This window comes from Calonectris borealis, chromosome 1 (genome assembly GCF_964195595.1).
Source record: "Calonectris borealis chromosome 1, bCalBor7.hap1.2, whole genome shotgun sequence".
Classification (NCBI taxonomy): Eukaryota; Metazoa; Chordata; class Aves; order Procellariiformes; family Procellariidae; genus Calonectris; species Calonectris borealis.
In genome coordinates, this window is record NC_134312.1 from 67,564,846 (window position 1) to 67,583,079 (window position 18,234).

Genomic DNA, 18,234 nt, shown 5'->3' on the forward strand with positions numbered 1-18,234 from the left:
GAGATGGTTGGTATGTTGTCAAATCTTTTTGTCCTTTTTTTTTTTTGGTGGTGGTGTTTTCCTTTCTGTGAAACAAAAGATCCAGCCTTACTCCCTTCTTCTTGCTGTGTGAGTTTTAATTAATGTTTTTGCAAAGCATGTTAAGATTCTTGGATAGCTGTGTGGTTTTGGCAGTGGTTCAGTCTCCTGGAGAAAAGCGTATGCCTTGGAGTCTAGGAAAAAAAAAATAATCTTAACGGGTTTTTAGGGTTAGAAATAGACAGGTAAAAAAAAAAGTTAGTGGCATTAAAAAATTTGCTTTTCTTTGACTCCTGTAATCTGAAGCTCTAGTCTCGTAACAGCATATTTTTAAGTAAATGGGGTTTCTTTCCTCCTGGAGTTGAAATCATAGGAACAATGTTCACTTTGCTCTGATTTATCTCTGAAACAGTATTTTCTACGGAGCCTTACCCTTCACTTCTCTGTTCTCATGATAGAAATGAAAAGGAAATTTTGAAACCTATCAGCTGTTGTCTTAAAAAAGATGGAGCGCATCCTTTTTTAAGCAGGCAAAGGTATGGAAACCACAAAACCCTCTGGATTGCTGTCAGTCCACAGTGGGATAAAGACCCTGAACGTTTCCCATATAAACTGTGCCAGGGCTGTCTGTCTGTCCGTACCAGCCCTTTCTCTCAGTCTCTGATTAATGCTTTGAAGCAGGTCTCTGTTTCAGGCTGTTACCGCAGTGCTGAGTCGTAAAGTCAGCAGTGGGACAAAACTGGTGAAATGTCACCCACTTCTCGGTGTTAAACCCAAATATAAGAACGGAGTTTGTAATGCGTTATGGGGAGGCTCTTGTGGTGTCCCAGAGTCTCCAACAGCCCGGGCTCCTGCAATGCCCCAGCAGCAGGCTGGGCGCATACGCAGCAAATGCTGCAGGTGTTGCAGAGCTATGAAATAGGCTTGCAAATTCTCCGTAGCAGCATGGATAGAGAAGTCCTGAAGAAATGCTGGTTGGGCAGGTGTTTTATATTTTGGTTTTTTTTTTTTAAAGCTATCATTCTCATAAGGGTGTTGGTTTGGCAGTTTGGGGATTTTTTTGCATGGTTGACATGAATGAAGTGACTGCTTACAAAATACACTTAAGGAAACCGGTGTTTGTGTTAGGAATGTTAGGAGTCACATCTGCAGTTTCTGTAAAATGGCTAGCTTCATTTTGAGAACAGTTCTACGTTTTCCACACGCTTGCTCCAAAAAGCGGCCATGAAGCAGCTTGAGGACATCTGGAAGGCTAGATAACTGGTACTTCTGCAGAAAGCAGGGAAGTCATTTGGGATGGAAAGCAGTATGTTAGTTTGACAAAAATTACTTGCTGGTGAAGATGCATTGTACCAAGCACACTCACTAGCTCCTTTTTTGAGAGTGCAAGGAATTTCCTGTCCTATGTCCTCCCACTTCACTTCCAGTGGTGGTGATGTTGCAATTTTTTCCATGCAAGGCATTGCTATGGATTGTTTGGTTTAATTCACTCTGCCATTCTGGAGCTGAAGTCCTTGACAACTTCTGATGGCAAGTATGACCATGGGTTATACATTTCTGGAGAGCCACCTGGTAGGTACGGTAGTAGGCTGTAGGGTGGGCAGCTTGCTTACATACAAAGAGACACAGGTAATAGTTACCAAAATTTGTCTCTGAGGAGGCGCCCAGCAGCACAGCTTGTACTTGGTTCAGCAGTGGTCGTTGAGAGACGGACTCTCTGGTGAGATGCAGCGGCTGTGGGGCAGCCAGGCTCCCCTCTTAGACCCGAGGTGCGTGGTCCCAAAGAGCCTCTCTGAGTTCAGCATCTCGGGAACCGTTGGGTCTCTGGGTCTCGGCTGAAGTGGATGACTGAGGTATGATTGCATTGACACAGACAATCTGCAAGACATAAAGCAAATATCCCCACCTTGTTTTTCCAGAGTTGCCTCTGTCAAAGTGCTGTAAGACTGGCTGGCACTTAGGGCTCTGGATAAGCTCTCCTCTGGCCTTCTCATTACTGATTTTAAACATGTGTTACCATATCAACATTATTTGTAGTCGTCTTATTTTTTCTGCTGTCAAGAGGCAATCTGTCTCTGTACTGCTATTGTGAGATGACAGAAGCTTTTCCATTTATGAATCTGATTCTTTGACCCATAGAGCAGCAAAGGAAAAGCTAGCCCCGTGCTTTTTGAGGCTTGGCAACTTATTTTTCCATCAAAGCTGGCATCAGTTGCTGGGAACTCAAAGGCAGGGTTGCCAAGAGGGTGAAAGTATCCTGCTCTCTTTTGCTTAATAAATACCAGACCCAAAAGGTGTTTTTTCTCCATCAGTAGTTCTAATTATTTTTCTCAGAGCCTGAGCTGTGTCTGGACAGCGTGGGTTTTGAGGGAGCTGAGTCCGAGGGAGGTGAGCTCCCTCTGTAGCTGATGGAGGGAAGGAGGGTCCCCAGAGAGTGACTCAGAGGGAGGGATGGCTCTGCATCAGCCCTTCCCTCTCCTCCCCCTTCACTGCTGATCAAAAAGGGCGCACGAGGAGGCTCATTTCCCTTGGCAAAAGTTAGCCTTTCTGAATAACCCCTCTGCTGCTGCAGCTCTTCTTGCAGGGGTTTCCAAGAGCTTTCACCAGGCTTTCAGTATCTGGCTTGGAGTGCTTTGTTTCGGGCGAGCAGATCTGTCAGACTCCCGGTGCATGCTGTCCGGTGACAGTTGCGGGGACAGAGCAAAGAGCGCAGGAGAGGGAGCACACCCTCCCGGGTGTGAGCGCGGTGATGTGCTCGCACAAGCGTTGTAAATCCCGAGCGGCGGGTCGGTTAGTGCCAGGAATGCTGGCAGGACAGGGAGGAACAGCACCCGGTGGGATTGTCTCATTCTTCATCAAGTGCTGGCCCTCTACCAAAAGTTGTTTTAAAAAATAATAATAAAGAAGTGGAAAGGAATCATGATTCCTGCTGTGAAGTCAGCAAGAGGCGGCTGTTGACAGAAGTGAAAGTGGGATGGAGTCTGTAGGGTTTCGGCTTCCTTTTCCGTAACTTGGTGGACGCTGATATTATTTATTGTGGCCTTGCAGAGTCAGTAAAAGAGATCAGTAAGAGAGAAAAAGAAATTGAAATAAGTGAAATATCTGGCACGTTTGAGTTTTAAAGTGAGTTTGTGTGCAATTGGGGGATGGTTGGCTGAGGCAAGGGGTGTGATCTGGTATAATACAGTCCTTATTCTGGACATGTTACCGGAGAGGCATACACAAGATCCCAATTACATGTTTGAAATACTTCCACGCACACCCATGTTTGCATCAGGTCAAAACCATGGAGTCAGCCATAAGCCTTGCTCTGTGCCCAGGAGATGGGCGAAGGGCATGGAGAGCCCTCGTGCAACCAGCGGTGCTGTAACGTGTGCCGGAGGCGGCCGCGGCTGCCAGGCTGACTACCCCTGCCCAAGCAGATGAGCAGGCAGCGGGGGCAGCCTTGGGTTTGCAGCGCTCCAGCCAGCATGGGAGCTGCCAAAATCAGTGTGCAGCCTGTGCCAGCAAGGAACCAAAGCAGAGTGCGGCCTGCTGACCTTGGAGGAAGGAGGGAACAAGCATGAGCTCCCGTTGACTCCCAAGAGGATGAAAATTAATTTATTAGATTCATCCTAATGAAAAAAAACCCCAAATCCTGGACATCCTAAAAAGCTTAACCTAACTGTTTTTTATTATTAACCCTAACCATCTGCAAAAAAAAAAAAAAAGCCCAAAACAAAACACAAAACAAAAAGGGGAAAAAAAGCATTTCTCAGTGAACAGCATGTTTTGTTTCTATTTTGGACATTTTCTAAATAAGAAGTGTAGAAAAAGAGTTAGATTCAATAAGTCACACTTTTCCCAGGGGTGGGATAGAAGGAGGAGGCTATTAAGATGCTGCTCCTTGTCCTCACCAGCCTGGATTGCTGAAGGTTGGTCAATGCAATGCCAGTTGTTTTTCTTGTGGAGCTTGCAAAAGTGCAGTGTGGGGCCAACAAAGTTGCAAATCTGGGTTGAAATAACTAAAAAGTTTCAACTGAAACAAACAACCCCTTCCTCTCTGAGCATTTTGGAAATTTTACTGCTTCCCTGCAAAACTATCAGTATGGCACATATAGTAGCTCAGCCTGTGTAATAAAAAGAGAAAACCAAATGAAGGAGGCAAAGAATCAGCTCCTGTTCCTTTTGGGAAGCGGTATTTCACCAGCAGTAAAAGCCGCCTTTTGCGCCGTGGCAGAGTGGGGTCAGTTCAGCGCTTTCTGGGGGAATCTGAATTTACACTACCCCGCCTGCCTGAGGAGCTCGGGGTAAATGGGGTTGCTCTCTGGTCCCTCTCTTGATATTGCTCATTTGTGTAAGATACTGCAGGAGACGGTCTGCTTCCTTAATCCATATTTACATACGGATGCAGTAACTTCCATTCCCCCTCTGTATGCCTCCTTCCTCCCGCTGTCCCCATCTCTACATCGAATGTTTGAGAATAAATTGAGGACTCAGTTTCCTGTGATACCTATAGCACTCATGGCTGACCTTCAGGAGTTTTCATTTTTTTTTTCCCCTTCAGTATGTTCGTAAGGAAGACAAATCATTAAACCAGCTGGAAGATCCCTGAACTGCTACAGTTCTATAATCATTTCCCTCCCAGCTTATAAAACTGGCTCTCTCCAGTTTACTGCCAGGCCCTTTCATTGCAGATTGAAAAAATAAAGGTCTCCGAGGACCGTGTGCTTCTCAACTCTCCAAGAGATCGATCGGATCAATTTGCCTCTGTGCGTTTCGACGTCTCTGTCCTAATTCTGGAGACAGCCGCTCTGGCGTGCTGTCAGGTGGCTGTTTGCAAAGGGAGAGACTCCTGGATCTGCTCGGGGTACTAAAATAAGCTCATTAGAGGTTAAAAAACCCAATAAACAAAAAAAGGGAGCAGTGGGTTATTGCTCTGGTGAATTGGGCAGAATTTTTCTTTTTACCTGAGGCAAGCAGCTTACAGGGTAATGCAGCACGTGTGGTTTGGTCACGACTTTAAACTGATGCAGATGATTTGTAGTGATTTTTGTAATGTGAGTTTTATTAAGTTGCCCGAAGCACAGTATGTTCATCAACACTTTGCCTTGGTTTGCTCCATCCATTTTGTAAAATATGTTTCTTTCTGGTCTTTGTGAAAAGTGCCCTTTTCTGCCTTCTCCATCGTAGCCCTGAGCTATCAATTCAAGGAAACAAAACTGAAGCAGACGCGGTAGCTTTGCTCAAGTACAGTGCACTTGGGTGAGCTTGTGCTTTCTGGAGGAAGCTTTCACAGGCAGCAGCCACTTAGGTAAACTCCACTCCTTGGAAAACACTGCAGTAACCCCCTGCCCCGAGCAGGGCAGGTTAGAGATTCATCGCCAAAGAGGAGAAACTCTGAACCTGGTGTCCGTAGCGTAGATGCTTCCTACACTAAGCACCATGGGACGGGCGTGTGATGGCCGAATTTAATAGGAACTGCTGCTGGTTTGGAGATTTCTCCTTTCTTACCCATGCAGGATCCACAAGCTAAGTGTGATTTGAAAGCTTACGCTCTCAGTGAAGATGTGTGGCTGTCCTCTTCCTCTTCTCTCCGTGGGAGATGGCAGCGCGCAGGGCTCGCCGTTCTCTTCGTTGGGCTGCAGGGTCTTGCCGGAGCCGTTCCCGGTGTCCCCCCGGCATGGCTTCTGCCTCTGGCTCTTTGCTCTCTGCGAGTCTGATGGCCTTCGGTGAGGATGTTGCTCTCTGTACTAACTTCTGGTGATCAAACCAAGGCTGCTAAATCTGTACATTCGTTTGGTATTATTCTTACTCTCTTATTTTTCTCAGAATAACTTTCTTTCCTCAGGGTCTGAGGGCAAGAGTTTTACGTAGTTAATTCAAGAATGTTTTTCTTCCCATCCATTTCACCGCTTAGAAAAACTTCAAAAGTAAACCAGGAAGCATAAAAAAGAAAGACAGTTTTCTGGAACAAGTATAGCATTACTGTTTCAAAAGATTTTTCCTACTGAGACATATTTTGGAAGAAGACCCTTTTCCCTGTGTATAAATAACACATATACATGTAATTTGAAAGTTTTTACATCGGCTTATAAACAACAGCCTGTATTGACACTTTCCATTTTTGAATTATGTTTTAAAACTCTTTGCCTTTGTTTTTGCTCCACAGTTCAGGTTTCTGTGATTTGTTTTTGTTTAAGCTTGTGGGTATATTGGATGCTTTACTTGTTTAATTGCATTTTAACCACAAGAGTATATGTGATTGGCACTTGGAACAAGTCTTTATTTCTCTGGGAATGTTTGCAGAATAGCAATTCTGATTGCTGCCTTACGGATGTTACATTTAATCAATAACTCAAATACAGAAATAATGGCAGCTCTCTGTCTTCAGTCTTGGTTGGCAGTATTACCCACAGTGGCTGGTACTTTTTTCTTAATTATTCAGCAAGGGCCTATTTATTGTGCTTAATATTAAAGAGAATCAAACATACGCAGTACAAATATTAAAGGGGAACAAGAAAAGAAAAATAATTGGTTAGTTTAATGAAAATGTCTGTTTCCTGTGAGCAAATTTATGTGAGTCTTTAGATCAGTTTTGTTGCAGCATTGCTTGTCCTGGGGCGTGTTTACAAGTGAATTTGGGAGAATCAGTTCTCTTGCCTTAGCTGCAGTGGGACTGGCACCACGCTGCGGAGCAGAGGCTGTGCCGCTCTTCTTCCATAGTGACTCTTCTGGTGGCCTTCGAGGCTGAGGTCCTGGCTGTGTCCATGCACCTGTGCAGCAGTAGTCCCAAGAGCCATCCCTTAAGAATGAACAGATGTGTTTGTGGTAGCTCTGATACCACTTCTCGCCTTTCCCCTCCTCCATTACCTGTGTCTTCCTGTCTGGACATCTGCATCATTTTTGACCAGATCCCATCGCTGTCTGGAATCCAGACAAGCACAGACCACAGGAGTATCCTCTGAGGGACCTACAGCCTTTCCCATGATGGGTGACTCCTTCTCCTTGCCCATCAGGGCCTGTCTGCCCACACCCTCGCACCCTCCTCTTGGTTGGCTTGTGGGACAGGTGGGATGCCGGAGGATGCCCCACATGGTAGCCGGGCCGGGTGTCCCTTCGGCAGTGCGGAGATGCGTTGCGTGGTGGGGCTGTGGAAGGGATGAGATGACCTTGATAAACAGATCTTGGTCGTGGCTTACCAGAACGACCCAGACCAATGTCGGAGGGTGACGAAACCTCTAACAAACTTCACAACGCGTTTTCATGGGTTTCTCTCAAGCCAAACGGGCGACGTGCCTTCTAGCGTGGGATGTCTGGGGAAGAGAGGCTATCAGCTGTGTGGGAAGGTTTGGCTGTCCCTGCAAATATGCATCTGAGCATTACCGAGTGTCAGCTCCAGCCCCATCCTGTAAAAGTTTGATGTGGTTGGGAGGTGTGTTACAAGCTGCTGCAAAATCTCCAGGGCAGAAGCTGCTCGTATTTTTGGCTGCGTGCAACATCCCGTAAGCTTTCCTGTGAGCAACGGTGCAGGATCTTTCATGCTTGCCAGGCTTTTAATAACAAAAATTTAAACCCACTTCTGTGGAGATGGAGACTACAAAATGATGTCGTTTTCTTGCTGCTGCTTATTTTTGGAAGTTGCCAATGCAGTTGAAAGCAAATATCTTAGTGACTTAAAGAAGACTGGAATATTTGTGGTCTTATTTTTCTGGCAATAGATGAGACTGAATTGTGGTTGAAATAGGATAAAATGTAATTATTTTTTCTAATTCTGCCAAGTTTCAGAATTATTCTTTTATTGATGTGCTTTTGGCTTTTACCATTTATTATCTGTTTAGATGAGATATAAAGAATAGCTTTGCAGAGGAAATCCATTTAAAGCAAGCCACTAATCTTTACTGGCTATTGCAGATTTTAATTTTTATTTTTCACAGATGAACCCTACCATAACCGAACCATGAGTGCCTGTGGTGAAAGAACAGGTCCATTTTTAATTTGAAGAATTTAAGGATTTGTGTGTAGATGATTGTGTGGAAAAACGACAGAGATAAAAGTTGTTGGAAGTATACTGTTTGGTATTTCATGCCAACAGTAATAGCACAGGCACAATTTACTTACAGGGCTGCTGACAAAAAAAGTAATTTTCTGCCAATTTTTGGATTGTTTTCTTTCAGATACTTTCTGTGTTGCAGTATAACTTTGGCACTGAGTTGCATTTGATTGCAAACATCAAAAAGTTTCTCTGAAAGGATACCAGCTCTGAAGGATGTTATTTTGCTTCTTCGCTGTATTGCTAACAGACTCGTGTCATTGGTATTTAAAAAGAACAAGCTATTTTTGAGGATGTTAAAAATAACAGACAGTTTCCTGACAAGAAAAGAGTGAGGAAGGGTTTTTTGTTTTTGTTTTTTTTTTACCATTTATTTTGTATTTAGAGATGACTGTGACATATTTACGGATTGCTTTATTTAATCTGACAGAAGCAAAGGGACATGCCAGATCAAATGTCAGATCAAGAATTTTCCGGAAAGGAAATACCTTCTTCCTGACGTATTTAGCATTGACATCCAGTAAACTGTTTTTTAAGTAGCTGATGCATGGGTTTCATTTTGAAGGGAAAGTTTGTGGGAGAACAGGCCAAGCTTCAGTTTGAGGACAACACAGATGAATTTAGTGTCTCTGCCACTGGTGGCTTTTGACAGACAGTCTGGCTCCAAACAAGGACCATCCCTTTCCATCGTGTGAATTTGGGAAAATTCTCAGTGTAAATGAATAGGTTATAACCTCTTCTAATTTAGAGGGCATTTTCAGGAGAATCTACTCAAGCATTTCGGTCTTCATTAATACCTCTTATAAGCAAACTGTTGCTATTGCAGTAGTGCCCCGTACACTAGCTCTCGCTCTCTCCTTGCTCGCTACCTGCTCCCATAAAGTCTGTGCTAACATGGTCCTTTAACCCAGCTCGCTGTCCTCGCTGCAGAGGCAGCCAGGGGAGGAGGAGGGAAGATTATCAAATGCATGAATGTCTCATTCTCACTTGCTGTTTGTTTCTAGATGTCCATAAATTGATTCTTGGACATTAGTGCTAGTGAACTCCCCATACACTCTCTGTTTTACTGTCCTGAAGGTCCACAGTCCCTGCACCCCATCATAGCGGTGTGATAACTGCTCCTCTTTCCATCTTCTTATCTCAGTCAAGGATTCAAACTGCAAATGTGTGATTTTCCACCTCTCTCCAATTAAGTGTAAAATGAGAGTTTAAATTGAATTGGACAAGTAGTTTTGGATTACAAGTGAATTATGGAATAATTAAAAAAAAATTCAAATAGGTTTTGAAATAAAGCAATGCTCTTCAGGCTACATTTACAGGGGTTTTCAGGCGCTTATTTCCTCCCTGCATTTCTTTGCAAATTGTGCCCACATCTCCTTCTGAAACCAGACTTTCACTTACCACTTTAACTTGATTTACCAGAAATGCTCACAACTAAAACACTATGTGCCTCTCCAAGTATTGCAAAAAGTTTCTTTTTGGGCTGACCCCAAATGATGACTTAAAAAATACAATTCAGTTCAGCAAACATATTTAAGAAAAAAAAAACAAACAGCTGAGCATTTGCCCTGATTGAGAGCAGGCTCAGCTGTAAAAGTTTGCTTTCTTCCCCTCCTTCCTCAAGTCAAACTCCGTACCAGTAAGTTATTTAAATTCCTTAAAAAATTGTATCAGGAGCTGGGATTTGAACCAGCTGACCCTTACCTGCCCCTATGCTTCTCATCAGTGCCTATCACTTTTTTTAGGGCTGCTGCACGGAGGAGGGAGGAGATGATGGGCCTTTTCTCTAGGGGAGCTCTTTTCTGTTCCCAGCATATCCTCGTGGTTGTAGTAGGGGCAAATGCATCCGTTCCCGCCTTGGGGCTGGGTGCCTGGGCTCCTGCCTTTGCCGGGCATATTTACTGCTGGACTGTGCTCCTCACGGAGTCCTCACTGTGTTTTCTGGAGGCTGGTCGCCTGCCTGGTGCCATCCAGCAGAAGTAGGTGGACTGCCTGAATATGGTGGTTTCTGTTTTATCCCATTCTCTTTGGTTGTTTTTTTTTCTCCCCATTCCTGGTTTGATCTTTTTTGGCACTGTATTTGAATCTAGGTTTTGGGTTGCTGTTGCTAGCAGTGGCATGTATTATTTCCTACTTTGAGGTGTGTATCTTTCCTCTCCTGTGAGGAGTGCAGGAGGCTCACCAGAAGGAGTCTGACAGTCTCACAGACATTGATTTCTGTGCTCTTTCTCTGCCATATTTTACTGATAGAATGGATTTATTCCTCCTCTTCTGTCCTGTTGTAAACTTTTAAATTTCTCTTTCTTTTTTTTTTTAAAGTTTGCTTACTGGCCTCCTGGGCAAAGACAACAGCAAAAAGTTAGAGCCTTAATTCCCTAATTGCACATACGTAATTTTAAAGCCACCATGGTTCATTCTGTAAATTAGCAGACTAGTTGGACCAGTGTGTGTTTACTGACATGAAACACTTTATGGAGAGCATCAAAGCAACACAGCAGGCCTCTGCATCTTTTATGGCTTGTTTGTAAATTTTTACTGGGACACTTGATTCCCAGGGACACCTCAATAATTTCCACTCACAATAACAGAGCCTTGTGCATGACTGGAGGATAACCTCCTCCCCTCTTCACATAAAAGCTGGCGAGTAAGCTATTTTTTTGTGATTAGGGAGCGTGTTGCAGATGCCTCGCAGACCCTACGCTCCCTACCCCTGCGCGGTGGGTCTGCAAACAGCCCCTTTACCAAGTCTGGCCCTGTAGAGCGAGTGTCGCCCATGGACGCTGCGCTGTGTTTTGGGGAAGGCTGTATTTGAGAGCTGCCAGCTTTTTTCTCTGCAAAGACACCAAGGCAGCAGTCAGTCTGTAGGAGTCCTGGCTATCCTCTGTGTTTTCAGGTCCATCTGCTCCTGCTAGATTGGTTCACTGAAAGCACAGCCGCTTTCTTAAGCGGAGCTGCTCTGGGGGAGGCGGGCTCATTCCTGCCTCTGGTGCCGCAGTTCAGCTCCTGAGTCCTCACTGGGGACACAAGTGAATGGAGCTCCAGTGGCAGCAGATTTCGTGGGTACTGCCGCTGGATCTCTGACAGCAGCAGAGGTCCGAGTATCTCCATGTATCTCCATCTTCCTCTCCTTCCTGGCTCCTCTTTGTGCCTACCTTCCTTTCTTTCTCCTTTATCCCCTCTCTTCCTTTGTTACACATGCTCACATAGCCTCTTCTTCAGACAGAAATTTTCAGCCCGCTGTAGTCCAAACAAATGGTCTCCTCCAGGTTGAATACAGGCATTGCGGGGGAGAGAGTCTCCTATCTCAATGGCTTTGCAGGAGCAATACAAGGAGAGTCTGATGCTGTTTTCTGCAGGCTCCTGCTAGATGGTGTTTGGTAGGGCTAGAGGCTCTGGGGAATAGATACAAATCTCTAGTGAGCGCTGCAAATGGAAATTTTTTCCCAGTGGCTTGTCACATGCCCAGAAGCGGAGTGAGTTGTCGCTGAAAGCAACAACAGGAGCATCTCTGCACTCCCTCTACTAAATTTCAAACCCCTGCTCCAAAGTGTAGAACCACTGAAGTTTTCCCAATAAAGTGGTTGCATGACTTTGTTGATATGGGCAAATATCTCTAATTGCTTTTTCAGGAACAGCCTAACTGTTTTACCTGATACTTTCAAGGAAGAAAACAATTTCAGCTTGACACAAGCTCCTGGAAGGGAAAACTTTCAGCCTGAATGAATAAAGCTTGTGAAAAGAACAAGCAGCTGAAAATAGGGGTTTGTAGTTGAATGTATGGAGCAGCCAAAGCTGCTATCAGTGCTGCTTATAATGCAGTTACTTGAAATACCTCTGTACCAGCCCTTAACTGAGCTAGGACGGGGAATAACGAGCCTAACGGTGGATTTCAATGCCTCAGGTGTGTGTGATGCAGAGGAAATAAAATGGCTGAAATCGATGGAAGCTGTAAATAGCAGGCATGGTGCTTTGGTTTCCTGAGATCTGGTGGAAGGTGGCCATGATTTGATGAGGTCTTATTTTTCCTGTTAGCCCTGCTCCTTGTCGCGTCGGTGGAATGTCTGGTATGAAGGGAAGCCCTTTTTCATCTTCTTGGTCACATCTTTGATCCGTTAAGTGCATTTTGCTACTTTCTTTCTTTCTCTTTCTATTCCTGATCCCTTACTGTGCCTCTCTCTCTTCCTTTCCTTTTTCCTCCCAGTTTTCTTCCTCCACTTTCATCCCACACAGAATGAGGTATGTATTGCCTAAAAGACTACGGAAAAGCCACGAGTGGGATCGCCTTCTCTGCTATATATGCCAATGCAGTTATGCCCTGCTCTGCTTTTCCTGAAAAGCCAATAAACAGCAAGAACCCCAAATTTGTGGTCACATCCGAAAATGTACATGAAGAATACATGCCATTATCAGTGCAAATGAGTTAAAACAGCTGTGACTTTCATAAAATCTCTCTATGGCCCCCTAAAGAGTTTGTAAAACTGCTTCTGTTTGTGTGTGTTTATGCATCTGGGTCTGTGTGGGTAGTGGTGGCTGGGGTTTAAGGCTCTTCAGGGAGATAAGGAGCAAGAATGCCACACATATGCTGCGTGGAATGTCAAGACTACTCTTAAAGAAGGAAGAAGAAGGGCTTGTCTGTCTTTCTCCCTTGCAAAACCTGTAGCTATGACTTATATTTTATTTCTCTCCATTGACAGGTATTTTAAGCAAGTTAAAAATCCAGACGTGTCTGGAATGTATTGGTTTTTCTTTCTTGTATTCAATTTTTTTACTCCACAATGAATTTTCCACTCCTGTTTTCTGCCTGGGATATCACATACGCTTGGCCTTTGATGGTTGTCCTCAAGGAGAAATATAGGCCGAGCTAGGTTGAAATGATACTTCTCCAATATAAGATGTAGCTGGCTGGACAGATTATAAGGAAGTCATCTTTAAATAGAAAAGGTAAGGATGGTCTCTAGAGACAAAATATGGCTCCTGTAAAAATTCTGCATTCTCAGCAGGGGAGTCTGTCAAACTGGTTTGGAGTTAGATGTGCATCTACCAATAACCTAAAGCTTTGACATTCACTTAAAATAGCCCCTTCTAAGTTTAAAAATGTCTTTATTAGAGGTGTCTTACTGATATCAATAATTAAGTTAACAGCCTTGCTTTTATACTCATCCTTCTAAAGCCTACCTTTAGTATTAGGGTTTTGAAAGTGTTAGTTCAAAACACTGGTGGTTGCTGGTAGTTGGATCTATTTCCTGAGAAGAATATAAATGGGAGCAATGATCATCTCACAGCGGAGGGACCTGGCCAAAACAAGCTCTCGAAATACCAAAGCTTGTTCTACTGCGTACTTATCTTGGTCTTTTAGATGTCTCCAGTGGGGAGCATTCATCATACATCTTAGTTGTTTGTTCGCTTCCCTTGAGAAAGCCTTCAAAGAGAACACAAGAGCGAGTTCACGTTCTACACCAAAGCTGAGTCAGCTGCAGTGTGGGATAAATGTGTTGCCGATACCGGTCTGCGATGGCTCACGCAGCCGTGGCAATGAACGGCAGCTGAGGAGCTGCCCCGCTCCTTTCTGTGAACTCTAGATGCCTCCAACGGTACAGGCAAATTAAAAAAGCTGCCTGCTTCTTAGAGAAGTTTGTTTTGATTAACACAGAGTCCATCTGGTACCGGCAAAGTTTACATTCCTGTAAACTGAACGGTATTGAGTTTTACTAGGCCACCTACCCTGCTGTCTTCAATTATAAAACCTCCAAGTGCCCTGATGATGTAATTGATTTCAGGATGAGCCGTGCTTTTCAGGAAGCTGGAGCTGCCAAATATCTGTCTTGGCCTTCGCTCGAACTGTGCGAGAGAAGTCCCTGCAATATTAAGCATTTCTTGGATTTATTGTTTGTTGTGATTCTGGTTGCTTCAGGGAGTATTCCTGAAAGGCTTTTAAAAGATAGCAAGTAGGCAATTACATACTGGTTTGCTTTGTGGGAAAGCTGGCACGAAGCAGAGGTAGAACCTCTGCCCAAATGGGCTCTTTTCACACTCGTTTAGCAAACCTGGCGATCTGGATTTCCTCCTCTAATTTTATCATTTCATTATGAAAATCTGGGAGACCCACACCTTGAAATGTTCGCCTACTCTGGAGGTAGCATTTTGCTGCGCGGAACTACCATCAATACAGTTTTCCTACATACATCCCACGCCTGCTCTCCTGTGGGAATGAATGCGTGTGTGTGTTTTGGCATGGGGAGCCGCATTACGCTGGTCGGGGTGGAGCAGGTGATAGGGAGTGGTTCCCATGAACAGTGGGATGTTTGGCAGCCTGGTGTGGTTGGCAGTGCATGGAAATCTGACCTGTGAATGACTTTATACAAGGCAGCTGTTTAAAACGGGTATAAAACAGTTAAACTGTTGTAATAGTAATTTCTTTGATTGTCCTAGCTAAAGACAAAATAAAGAGCTTTGGCTGATCTTAAGGTTGTCTGAGTGAAGTTCAACATAACTTCAGATGTTTTTGCAAGCTGCAATTTTACATGTAAAATGCTGCTGCATTTTACATGCTGTGTGTCACTGACATTTAGCAAACCTCCTCATCCAGGTCCCGTTTGCTCTTCATTCGATTTTAATACATAAACTGTGTATTGTCCTTCGCCTGCACCAGGCATGAGATGTTTTACCTTTCCTGAAACAAGTAGTAGCCTCAATAAGGTACTCTGGAAAACCACATGGTTCTTGTAAAGCTTTGATGCGCTGAGCGTAACCCATACGTTTACGCCACTCCTACAGGTTGATCTGATGGGCAGACAGCTGGATTACCAAGTAGTGAACCGTGTTATCTTTCGTGGTTTCCAGACTTCACGACAGCAGCTTTCTCAAAACGGAAACGCTTTGCGGAGAGAAACATTTCTTAACCGAAGCTGCAAAGTAGCAAAAGCATTTGGAGGGAGGATCAGAAAGCTCAGGGCGCTCTGAACTCTCTTACTTCACCCATTCCCAGTTACCCGTTGCTTTCGTTCTGGTTCCTTCTTGCTTGTGCCCAGCTGCTCTTCAGCACAGAGTGGTGACTTGTATTTGGTGTCAATGCAGGGGTTTCTTTTTTTCCTGGAGATGTTACTGCTTCAACACATGAACTGTGAGGGGCCTTTCAGGATTTTCTGAAATGCTTTCAAAAGGCCTGCTCTGCAGTGGCCAGAGCTGCCCTGCAGTTCAATGGAGCACTTGAAAGTAACTTTGACTTGCAGATAAACTCATGCCTTGAAACTGTGTTTGCTAGCTTGCATGGTGTTATGCTTGCTGCAAGGATACTAGTGATAGGACGAGAGGAAATGGCCTCAAGTTGCGCCAAGGGAGGTTTAGATTGGATATTAGGAGAAATTTCTTTACTGAAAGAGTGGTCAGGCCTTGGAACAGGCTGCCCAGGGAAGTGGTGGAGTCACCATCCCTGGAAGTATTTAAAAGACGTGTAGATGAGGCCCTTAGGGACATGGTGTAGTGGGCATGGTGTGTTGGGTTGACGGTTGGACACGATGATCTTAGAGGTCTTTTCCAACCTTAATGATTCTATGATTCTAAGGAAGGTGCGAGATGCGGGCAGCATTTTAGTTACTCATAGGCAGACAAAAAAAGTCAAAATCAAGATGTTTAAAGAGTAAGCGTTCCTGCACTGTACTGCCAAGGATGAAAGAGCAGCTACTGCCTTCCATTTACATTCATTTTCTGGCTTTAATTTTCTCCTCAGGGCAGGCTTGAGAGGGAACAGAGAGACGGTGATGATGAAGGTTCTTCTATGGTGGTCTCCAGACCTAGATCAGTGTTTGCAAGGCCCTGAAGCGCAGACACGCTTTCCTGAGCCTTAGCAGCCTAAAATGCAGTTTACCCTTCTCTGTGAAGGACTGCCTTCGCAAACAGTGTGTTGTCCCTAGCAGTTGTTCCAGCTGGAACATCTTCGGTGCAAACTTGATCTGTCAAAAGCCAGACCCCCGCCGAGCATGGCAAAGCAGCAGGGTGTGCGTGTCCCCACCCCCCTCCAGGTGCCGCCCCCCGAGCTTGCAGCTTGCCCGGCTGCGGGTGGCTCTTGTGGAGGGTGGCAAAAACGTGGCCCGGAGATGACGGCCGCCTCAAGAGTTTTAGGTCACTGGTGCGAGATGATGCAGTTTCTCAAGGATGAAGTTGGCAGACTTCTTGACACCGATAAAAGTGCTCCTCTGTCTCTAATTGAAGTCTTGGAGAAAAAGCTGAACTGTTATGGCTGATCTTTTCCCAGAAGAATTCCACCTAAAGCAAATATTTGTAATGGAATACTTCTGCCCAAAGTGTTAGTTAAAACTACAAGCGAGTGAAAACAGGTTCTTGAAAAGAGTCAGGCAGTGTGATTAATAGAGGGCTCTCCTCCCTCCACCCATAAAAATATAAACAAAATGCAACCCAACACTTCTGTTCCTGCTGCAAATCACGAAAGGGTTGAGTTTCATAAAAGGTTCCAGTATGGAACAAAAGACCGGGGTTTGATCCAAGTGCTATTAAAGTCACTGAGAGTCTTTCCCTTTGGCTCTGGTGGGCTTTGGAGCAGGGCCATGGTGAACACTTGAAGGCCAACCTGACCTTTCATGGAGAGAGAAAGCTGAAGTCTTAGTTTCATCTCACTTTTACTTGCTGGAACCTGATTAAAATCAGTGGGAGCTCAAAAAACTTTGCACTTTGCGAGTTCAGCCCTTGAAGAGTAGTCTGACATTTAAGTCAGATTTGGTGCTTAAATGTCAACATTTGTAAATAAGTAGACACTAAAGACTGAACGTCATCTGGCTTGCTTTACAATGTATGGTTTGGTTCCTAAGTTTTAGGCACGACACTTGGGGAAAGTTTTCTGAAGACAGTTATTTTGTAGAGAGCACCCAGATGTACTTCTTTCTTCTTGTTAAATGCCGCCTCTGTTTCTTGCTGGCTTTGCCCCTGGTGCTTTTGTCTGCAGTGTAATCTTTTCTCCATCTTGCCATGGTGACCAGGCTTGCAAACTTCCTACTATAGAAAATTTGAACAAAAAGCCAGATATTAAAGACTCTTGGCAAGTGCTGCAATCTTGTTTTTTCAAAGACTTGAAGGGTGGAAGCAATCAGATGATAGACTGTCTTGAGGAATTTGGAGAGGAAATAAGATGGGTTTTATATGCTAGATGTTCACGGGAGAAATGCATGGTGCTTTCATGCTTGGAAAGGTAACTTACGTGCAGGTGTTGTGATTGATGCTGCAGTTTTTGTAAATCATTTAAATAGAGTATCCCGATACTGATTGTATGTTACACAGAGGAACCTGCAAATATTTTCCATCTGAATTTATTTTGTTTACTTGATATTTATAACTTTGTAAAATTATTTGTCATTTTTTCAAGAGTTTTCTAGCTCCTATGTGCTTAAAATATTCCTGTTGTCTCTTCTGTATTTCTGTTTCTCATCGCTTTATTACAATGACAAAGCCTCTGCAAGGTTCAATAGAAATGGAATTATCATTGAATTAATGTCATAGGTATGGCACCATTTGTTATATTAAGAAAGCTCCTTAGAATTTGGCAAGTGCTTCTATTCTATATTAAAATAAATATGTAGTTTTGGCTCCAGTTTAATTTTACTTATTGAGAAATTGGAAGGTTTTTATGAACACTCCTACAACAATAAGTCACCCATGTGTTTATCTCTGTGCAGTTAATTATCATAACACCTTGTCGGCAGACTTGTAATGAAACTTAAGCGTGCAGAATACACTTTAAAAAAAATGCTTAAAATAAGTTCAGTTCTGCTAGACACTTACTCCCATCTCTAGAGACTGAGCAGAGAGCTGGGAACAAGGAGTTTTTGCATTTTAATCATGGCCTAAAATTGAATTGCTCTGTTTGGGTGACCTTTTAAAAATGTGTCTCGGTGTAGTCTTCTGGGAGTCTGAAGACAGCAATCTTAGTGAGACACGCTTGGGGGTTTTCTGAGGATTAAGGAGTTAATTGATGATTTTAAAAAAACAAACCAAACCAAAACCAGATTTTGATGGGGAAACTGCAATGTATTATAGTGTGTATTATTTGAAGTGGTCTCAATATTTTACTTAAGTCATGTGGAAAGAGCTTTGAAGAGTAAGAGTGATGTCATCATTACTGCACGTTAGTTTAGGGCGGTTAAAACAATGTACAGCTCTTTTTCCAGTTTGAAAAA

The 18,234-nt window shown here is 43.9% G+C and overlaps 1 protein-coding gene across 1 annotated transcript in view; it reads left to right on the plus strand.

Annotated features, from left to right (window-relative positions):
- Positions 1 to 18,234, plus strand: part of TMTC1 (transmembrane O-mannosyltransferase targeting cadherins 1) — a 127,927-nt gene that overhangs the window by 20,752 nt on the left and 88,941 nt on the right. The window lies entirely within an intron of this gene.